Here is a 10402-nt window from a genome sequence, read left to right on the forward strand (position 1 = left end):
ATAGTGCGGTGGTGGTGTGGATAATTTTACCGAAAAAAAACGGTGGAAGCGGAGGAAGAGTAAACTTTCAGAAGTAAGTACTGAATATTATGTCACTTATTTATGCGCAAATATTTTTTTAATGAAGAACATTAAACCATTATTGTTGGCCACATGTCGGGAAAGTTATGGGACATTAGTGATGTCTGTACTTTCAGAATTAACTTGGTTTTAAAGCCTTTACTTTAAAAAAATATATATAGTCGACCTTAATCTTACAGAGATTGTGATGATTTTGTGGATAATTTAAGTCAGTCATATATCCACAAACACAACAAGCTGAAAGTCAGTGATGCTGCTCGGTTTGCAGTCCTGAATATCACGGCACAAGCAGGATCCACTGCACTGTTTAACGTGTGTTTGAACGAGCTGACGGTTCACTTGTTAAGCTGAAAGAAAGATGCTTTAATCACAGGAGTCACACATGTGTCCACTGTACCATCTGGGAACTCTTCTCGTTTCGTAATAACACAAACACTAAATCCTCCTTCTTTTGTGCTGTTTTGTAGCAGTGTATACACCTGAGACTGTCACCTGTCTGTCTGTCCTGCACTCTCTCTCTTTTTCTTTCTCTCTGATTGTGGAATAAAAGTATGAACATGTGTTTATAAGTTACACTTGTGTTTGAATCCTGCAGCTTATCACACATTTGATTTCCATGTGTGACAACTGCAAGTGTCCAGAGTGAGGACAGACTGAGGGACCCACTGCTGCACATCATCTGTGAGGCTTTGCACCCCTGATGATCCACCAGGACAAACTCAACAGTGTGTGAGGAAGAGGAGGAGGAAGAGCCAGCAGCAGCTGACAGATGGAGAGAATAGACAGACTGTTCCCTGTTTGTGAAGGACTGCTAGGAAAGTTTAAAATAACTAACTGTCTGTCCTGAATCAGTCTTATTAGGTAATGTTCAAATAATTGTATCATCCCAGTGTTTTCAGTGTGTGAGAAAGTACTCAGGGCCTTCAAGTTACACACTATGAAAGGCAGCAACAAGTTTAATATTCAGAAACCTGAATAGCTAAAAATAAATGTTTGTTTCAGTTCTATGAAGCTTTGAGTATTTTGGATTAGTAGCACTGCTGTGTTTGTTGCATCATATTGCTGTAATTGTTTATATGCTTTATATATTCTGAGGTAAGTTGGTCTATAGTGTTACATCATATTCTATAAGGATGTTATGTGTTTGTATACTTTCTGCCCAGTTTGACCCATTTAGCCGAAGTCAGCCTGTTTAAGGCTCTGATATCTATTCTGTATGACTTAAAGCAGTTATGACATGGTCTGATTTTCTCACCCAATAAAGGAATATTTCATATATCAGTCTACTCTTCATTTTATCAGAAACAGTTATCACAGCTCGTACATTTTCTTTTTATAAATATATGTAAGCAATGAGCCAAATTTAGTAATGCCAACATACTGAAGTAACAACATTTGTCTCTTATATATGATACACCTATATATGCACTGTCAAAGATACTTGTCTTTGAGTGAAGATTTAAGGTGATAAGACATATAAATAACTGCAACTTGAATCTGTACTGAAGCTCAGTATTTGACACAGAGTTCATGTTCACTGCTGTAATAGCTAATAATGATTAATATAATAGCTATAATATTGGCCATATTATATTTACATTACAAAAGTGATATGACTTTAGTCTCATGAACAACATCAGCTAATTCTTATTTACTAACTAATCTTGAAATAACTGTTCAGTACAGAAATGAAGCCCAAAAATCATGTTTTACTGTCCTGTGGTCTCAGCCTCAGATACTTATCAAATCACACAAAGCTCTTGTAGAAACAAACAAACAAATGAACAAAATATGTTCTCCCTCATTTCTGTCAAACCAAGTTGTATGACACGTTTCCAGCGGTTAGTATCATGGTTGCTAGGCAACCTGGGAAGCGCGACGGAGGCTAGACCGTCCCATACAGACAAACTTGCCGTTTATTTTGCAAATCGAGCTCAACACTGCCCCTAGCGTCCTGGAGCACTTCAGTTGTGTTTTGGAATTTGCAAGTGTTTTGGAGTTTGCATGTGTTTTTTAGTTTGCAAGTGTTTTGGATTTTGCAAGTGTTTTGGAGTTTGTACGTGTTTTGGAGTTTGCATGTGTTTTTTAGTTTGCAAGTGTTTTGGATTTTGCAAGTGTTTTGGAGTTTGTACGTGTTTTGGAGTTTGCATGTGTTTTTTTAGTTTGCAAGTGTTTTGGAGTTTGCATGTGTTATAGAATTTGCATGTGTTTTTTTTAGTTTGCAAGTGTTTTGGAGTTTGCATGTGTTTTGGAATTTGCATGTGTTTTGGAGTTTGCAAGTGTTTTGGAGTTTGCAAGTGTTTTGGATTTTGCAAGTGTTTTGGAGTTTGTACGTGTTTTGGAGTTTGCAAGTGTTTTTTAGTTTGCAAGTGTTTTAGAATTTGCATGTGTTTTGGAGTTTGCATGTGCTTTGGAGTTTTTCAAGTGTTTTGGAGTTTGTACGTGCTTTGTCTCTAGGGGCCACCGTAATAGTGCATTAATTCTGACAGATTTAACAAGTGCAATACTTGAATCAGCCACACCAAAATGCTCATGTGTTTACATGCTCAGATAGCTGAAGGAGGGAGAACATATTCACTCCTCCAAGCTCACTCATATAAGAAATTTCAAAATATAATTTCTAAGTAAAATTAAAAACTCTAGTTGAATTATTATTTATGAACACCAAAATATATGTTTTTTTATTTGAGTCTGCCCTGTGGCCCTTTGCTAAATGTTTTCCCTTCTCTTTCCACTTCCCTGTCTGTTTACACTTTCTCTAGCCATTAAGGGCTAAAAATGTGAGACTGACAACTAAGTGGGTGAAAATTCCTGTACAATGTGTGACTGTCACGGTTCACTGAGGACTCACACGTGGAACTCTTCGGTTTGAGGAGACACAGTGGGGTTTATTTCACATTCACCAGGTGTATTTACAGACAGTGCAGGGAACTGTGCTATATACAAGTGTGACAGGGGTCAGGACTCCAGGGAATCCAAGGTGGAGAGGACGGGGGGAAAGCATTCGTTCTTCTTCACTCACTCACTGCTTGCTTCCAGCTATTCTCCAATAATCCAATACTGGGGATCTTCACCGGGAAACAGGGATGGGTCCCTGGGATCTAAACATAGAGTTTTATTTATACAACACCAAATCACAACAACAGACACATTTTTTGAATTTTAAGGTAGACCCTAGGGTCTACAATAATACATAAAGGCAAAATTTAACAATCATATGACCTCTCCCCCACGAGCAAGCACTTTGGTGACAGTGGAAAGAAAAAACTCTCTTTTAACAGGCAGAAACCTGAAGTGATCTAATGGCGTGATATGGTACTATAAGGTCATTAAGGTAAGATGGGGCCTGATTATTTAAGACCTTGTATGTGAGGAGCAGGATTTTGAATTCATTTCTGGATGTAACAGGGAGCCACAGAGGGAAGCCAAAACAGGAGAAATATGCTCTCTCTTTCTAGTCCCTGTCAGTTCTCTTGCTGCAGCATTTTGGATTAGCTGAAGGCTTTTCAGGGAGTTTTTAGGACTTCCTGATAATAATGAATTACAGTAGTCCAGCCTAGAAGTAAAAATGCATGAACTGGTTTTTCATTATCACTCTGAGACAGGATATTTCTAATTTTAGAGATATTGTGCAAATGGAAAGAAAGCAGTCTTACATATTTGTTTAATATGTGCATTGAAGGACATATCCTGTCTCGACACCAGTGGGTCAGGGCGCTGACCTCCTCCTTGTAAGCCGTCTCATCACCGTTGGTGATAAGACCCACCACTGTAGTGTCGTCCGCAAACTTCACAATGATGTTGGAGTTGTTAGTGGCCGTGCAGTCATAGGTGTAGAGTGAGTACAGGAGAGGGCTCAGTATACAACCTTGTGGAGCACCAGTGTTCAGTGTGATGGGGGATGAGGTGATGCTGCCCAGTCTGACCACTTGGCGTCTGTCAGACAGGAAGTTAAGGATCCAGCTGCAGAGGGAGCTGCTCAGTCCTAGATCCTGCAGTTTCCTGTCCAGCTTCGAGGGAACGATGGTATTGAATGCTGAGCTGTAATCTACAAACGGCATTCTCAAATACGTGTCTGTCTTCTCCAGGTGTGAGAGGGCAGTATGTAGTGTCAGGGCTATGGCATCATCAGTGGACCTGTTGTGGTGGTATGCGAATTGTAGAGGGTCCAGTGAGTCGGGTAATGAAGAGCAAACGAAGTCCCTGATCAGCTTCTTGAAGCATTTTCTCACGATGGGGTCAGGGCTACAGGTCGCCAGTTGTTCAATGAGGAGATGGTGGAGGATTTGGGTACAGGGATGATGGTGGCCATTTTGAAGCAGGCTGGGACTACAGACAGAGAGAGGGAAAGGTTGAAGATGTGTGTAAACACTCCAGCCATGCTTTTCCCAGTAAGATCCTGTGACCTGTCCGCGCGGTGCACAGAGAATCCCGGTAGTTGTATTGAGGAGTCCAGTACCTTATCCGATAGCCAGGTGTCTTTGAGGCAGATCACGCAGCAGTCCTGCATCTCTCGCTGGAATGAGATCCGTGCCCGAAGCTCGCACAGCTTGTTCTCCAGAGACTGCACATTAGCCAGTAATAAACTGGGTAACGGTGGTCTGCTAGTCCGCCGTCTCAATCGAACCAGAACGCCAGATCTTCTCCCTCTGCGTCGGCGTTTGCGGCCTCCAGGGTCAGAGAACAAAGGCGTCTCAGGTGAGATGAATGGGGGGTCTGCAAACGGAGGGTCCGTGTTGCAAAACCTGAACTCCGGAAAGTGATGAGAAAGTCCGTCTTTTATGTCCAGTAAGGTTTGTCGGTCGTACACAAGGAGACATGTGCTACTCGTGAAAAAATAAAGGAAAAGTAAAATTAAACACAAAAAACAACTGTTGCTTGGGGGAGCTTGCGACGAGGCTGCCATACTCGGCGCCATACTCGGCACCATCTTAGCCAGTTAAAATGTATTTGTTATTGTGTAGATGCTTTAAGCATCCACACTATTGAGTTCCTTCTTGGTGTTTCCGTACACTTTTCGCCGTGGATCTACTTCCACAATTTTTGTGCTATTTTCACCGTTCAAGTTTTAAACTATTCTGCTATTTCTGTTAATGATGGCTATATCTTTTGGTATTTTTCACTATTATACTTTTTAAAATATTAAGCTTTTTTCCTTTAATTTGAAATGAATGGGAAACTTCTGCAATTCTGCTAAAATTTGCTTGTTTTTGAAACTTAACTACTTCCTCATATTTTCACGTAGAACAACCATTCAAACTTTAAAATGTTCTCAAATTATTGGGCTATTCAGGTATAAATCAGCTTTTTCAAAGCTTTTACCATTTTACTTTTATCCCTCTTAAAGTTTTGAGTTGCCAAATTGTGATTTTTCACAAAATACATGCGTTGTTATGGTTGCTATACTCTTGGCTTCCAGTGTGCCACTGAAGGTTTTGCAGTTTTCTCTTCATGTCTGAACAACTGAACTGGCTTTCAGGAAATGTCACTATCATTGTTGTGGGACTTATAGGACTTTTGCAAATCTCCTCAGACCAACACAAAGTCGGAAAACTCTCCATAGAAAGTCAATGGAGAGTTTGTTCAAAATCACCGCTTGATTTCTGTAATGAGAGGCATATTCGAATCGTCATATCTCCTTAACGAAACAAAGTTAAGACATGAGGCTTGTCCCAGTATATCTTCAGACACTCCTGACGCTCACAATTCAAGAATTTCTTTCTCACCTATTACCGTTCTGAAATGAGTTAGACTTGTTTGAGGGTAGGAAATTCGTCCTTCGCTCAGATTTCTTCAGATTTCAAACTCTGGAAATGAACCACTTTTTTCTCTTGTCATAACTTTTTGTTGGATTTCCACAGAGACCTGAAAATTTCCATGACTGTTCACCAAAGCCTGCTGTCTCGTACGGTGAAAGAATGATATTGATACTCCAAATAGATTTAGAGTTAGAAAGCGTTGCTTGAGGGCAAGTCAAGGCAGTTTTTGCTTCGCCTCTACTCAGTTATGGCGCTTTACAAGTCAAATATCTTTAATAATTCATATTTTAATGATAAATTGTCAACACTGGAAGATTCCCCCATCTCTTCTGAACAAAACGGTCTAAGAATGACTGTTCTAGCCTCTACGGTTAGGAAATTATGGCCATTTGTTTGAGTTGAGTTGTGTAATTGCTTTGTGTAATTTTAACTTTGTTTGTTCGTATGTATTTGTCTTGAAATGTGCTGCCTCTTGGCCAGGACTCCCTTGAAAAAGAGGTCTTTGATCTCAACGGGACATTCCTGGTTAAATAAAGGTTAGGATTAGGATTAGGGAGTCCGCACTACGAGAAATAGACTGCAAAAATCCTGTGTCTCTCTGTGCTGCGTGCACCTGTTTTGGCGGGAAAAAGTTCACAGCCTCTCTGATTGGTGGATTCAAATTCAGCAGCTCCCAGGCTGCTTGACTGAGCTAGAAACGTACTTCTCCCTCCCTGTGTGTGTGTGTGTGTGTGTGTCAGAGAGAGAGAGAGAGAAAGCCTTTTAATGGGATGGTCTCATTGTAAGATTTAAATTCAATATATTTAGACTGGTTGACTGAATTGGATCTTGTGTGTGTGTGTCTCTGTGCATGTGTGTTTCCTTATGTGTACATATTTGTGATTGTGTGGCTGTTATATATTTTCTTGCTGATTTTTTTTCATTTAACAAGTATATTTGAGGGACCCTCAGCATGTTCAGCATTTTTTCAGCTGTCCATTTTGCTTTTCCAATTTTTCTGTTTAAGTTATTACTATTTCTGCTATTTTATAAGATTTGTGCTAAATATAGTATTTCTGCCAAATATAGTATTTCTGATTAATTATAGTTTTTCTACCAAATCATAGTACAGTATTTTTGCTTTTTAAAGGATTTTTATGGGATATTTATATTGCTTAATATAGTATTTGTGCTTTTTATAAGATTTGTGCTTAATATAGTATTTGTGCTTTTTATAGGATTTGTGCTTAATATAGTATTTCTTCTTTTTATAGTATTTGTGCTAAAACATAGTATTTCTACTAAATGTAGTATTTATGCTTAATCATACTATTTGTGCTTTTTATAGGATTTGTGCTTAATATAGTATTTCTGCCAAATGATAGTATTTGTGCTAAAACATAGTATTAATTTAAAATTACAATATTCATACTTCATCACAGTGTCTCTGGTAAATCACAGTATTTCTACTATGTTGTACTATTTTTCTAAATCATAGTGTTTCTGTAATGTTCAAGTATTTTTGGCTAAATATATTCTTTCTGTTATCTTATACTATTTCTCCTAAATTCTTGTATTTTTGAGAAGTTATCATGTTTCTGGTAAGTTACAATATTTCTGCTAAGTTCTGCTATGCTATTGTATTTCTGCCAAGTATTATGTTTCCTCTAAGATATTGCAGTTCTGCTAAGTTATTACATTTTAGCAAAGTTCCTTTGCTTCTGCAAAGTTTTTACAATTTCTGCAACTTTTCAGCTTTTTCAGCTAGTTTTTGCATACAAAGCTGAAGCGCTTCAGCTTTAAAGCATCCACACAGCATTTTCGCAGGAAATGCAAATTTTTCTAGTTAAAATTATTATTGTATTAAAATGTAATCTTACTTCATTTTCTTAATGTCAGATGCTCCGGTTAGACTAGCCTAAGGACTGTCACTGGCTCTTTAAATCTCTTTTGGCACACCTATAACCAAATAAGTTTCTGTGTCTGCATAGTTTCTTTGCATAGTGTGTAAATCAAAAGACCTTCAGATTCACAGAAGGTTTCAGAAGCAAATTGAACCGCATCAGGTACTTGTATATCTATCTTGTATATATCTGAGTATAAATTATTTATAGATCAACCGTTAACTTTCTTTGCTTGTTGGTACTTGTTGCTGTACTGGTTGCAAAATATTTAAATGGTGTATGTGGTGTTGTATGCTGTAGTTGAGAAAACTGAGTATTAAGTTGCTGTTTTGCTTTTTTTTTTCTAGACTACTTCTGAACCATGGGTCATAAAACTCTCATTTGTGCAGGTAAATCCAAACAGTAAAAACATTTTTTGTGAAGTAATGATGAAAATAAAAAAGAGTTAACTATGAAATAAATCAAAGAAAACTTTTTAAAGATTTTGTTGCAAATTTAGTCTTATAAACTCATTAAAGAGGGAAAAAAACACAGGATTTCATAAATGAAATAAATTTTTTATTTATTTATTTTTTTTAACTGAGAATAAAAAAATGGTTTCGTGGTTTCCCGCAGGCGATACGGTCTCTCAATCACACCACCACACAGTACTGACCCACACATATGGTTCTTACACACACACTGGACTTTCTGGACTTTGGTTTTGCACAACACTGGTCACTATATTCTTCATTTCCGGTTAATACTTGTACAGCTGCTGTTATTGTGTATATATTTATTTATATTTAGATTTCTTCATACATTCTTATATAGTTCTATATTGTGTATTGTGTATTTTGTTGTACAGTTATTTTATTTTCAACTTTAATTTATATATTTATCTTTATCTTATTCTTCCCAGTTAAATTTACCCTTCATTCTAATTTGTGTTGTACAGTTATTTCATTTTTAACCTTAATTTATATTTTATTCCTTCCTAGTTAAATTTACCCTTTTTAATTTTTCATATTTATTTCCTGTCTTATTCATAGCCTTTTCCTTTTTTGTTCTCTTTAGGTCACGAGCAGTTGTCCAAGCATTTCACTACATATCGTACTGTGTATGACTGTGTACGTGACAAATAAAATTTGAATTTGAATTTGAATTTAAAGAAGCTGAAAAACTGCATCGAATATCACTAGTGAAAATATTATGACTGAAAGCTTTTTGAAACTAACAATGATATGGGTCTATAAACATGTTGCAAAACCTAGAAACATCTTTTCAGGGTTGGAACAGTGGGTGACATCTGGTCACAGAGATTTTTATATTCATTGACTCATTTGTATTGCTTTACATGCAAGTCCACAGTATCATAGAAACTCAATAACAATGGTAGAGTTTAGCTTGGTGATACAATACGCTACCAAACTTTTGAAACAAACAGTGAGCTTGGTCTATAAACACTGAAATTTTGCAAACTTCATCTTTTCAGAGTTTTAAGAAGCAATTTCTATCACAGTCAGAGAGATCTTTTCATCCAGTGACTCATTTGCATCATTTTACATACAATTCCCATAGTGTCATTGAAACTCCACAAGAATAATAGAGTTTAACTGTGTTATGACAGAGTACAGTGCAATCTAAGGAGTTTGGAAAGAGTCTGGACTTCTTTAAGTTTCTTGACGATGTTTCATCTATCATCTGAGAAGCTTCTTCCATTCTGAGAAGAATTGGTGGAGTGTCCCAGATTTTAAGCCCTATTGGAAGTGTCCCTGACAGGGTCGTGGACCAACTATTGATAAATGCCAAATCACACGAGCCAAGATTTGAAAACGGTATTTAGAGAACTCTAAACACCCCCCATTAAAAAGACATGTCAAGAGACCAAATGTGATATGATTCTCTGCATTTATAACAAATCTAACACCAAGGTTTTTGCAAGCCTAAATAAAAAAACAGTATAAAACAATTTATAGGAAATGTTAAGCTTGCTCAGTTAATTGGTGTCATCGACATCAAAGGAGAGTTATTGTGTGTAATCGTTATAGAAAGATTTAGCCATCCTGTACAAATGGGGAAGAAAGAAGAAGAAAAAAAATGGATGGTAAATTATTATGTCAAAGTTAGGATTTTTGTAACTTTCCATTTCACAATACATTAGATATGAACAATTCTTTTTATTATTCATGTTTACTACCTCCTGCATCATTGAATAATGAATTACTTAGGAATTTAGTTAGGTGATTCAAAGACTATATGTCAAGATATGTGTTCAGTTTTAAATTAATTAATTATCATACATGTGTAAAACAATTGTTACTCTTTTTACTCTTTCTGTAACTTCATAGAAAATAACAAAAAAGATGATATATTTATACATTCAGTTTGGATATATCATCAACTGAATATGGCAATATTCAGTAGATGAGTGCTAGTCATTCTTCTTTGGTTTGCAGGAATTTTCATAATGCATTTGATGACCACCACCAGAACTGCACTGCTTTTAGCAGGGTCCAATATAACAGGTAAACAAGCATGCACTGCAGTAGCTCAATCACTGTTTTGTTTAGTTTTTTTCATCCAGCCAGCCATCCATTTTCTTCTGCTTGTCCGGGGCCGGGTTGTGGGGACAGCTGCCCAAGCAGAGAAGCCCAGATCTCCCTCTCCCCAACCACCTCCTCCAGCTTGTCCGGGGGA

This window comes from Diplotaxodon limnothrissa, linkage group LG3 (assembly GCF_057381915.1).
Source record: "Diplotaxodon limnothrissa isolate DT_005_m linkage group LG3, D_limnothrissa_male_GT1.1, whole genome shotgun sequence".
NCBI lineage: Eukaryota > Metazoa > Chordata > Actinopteri > Cichliformes > Cichlidae > Diplotaxodon > Diplotaxodon limnothrissa.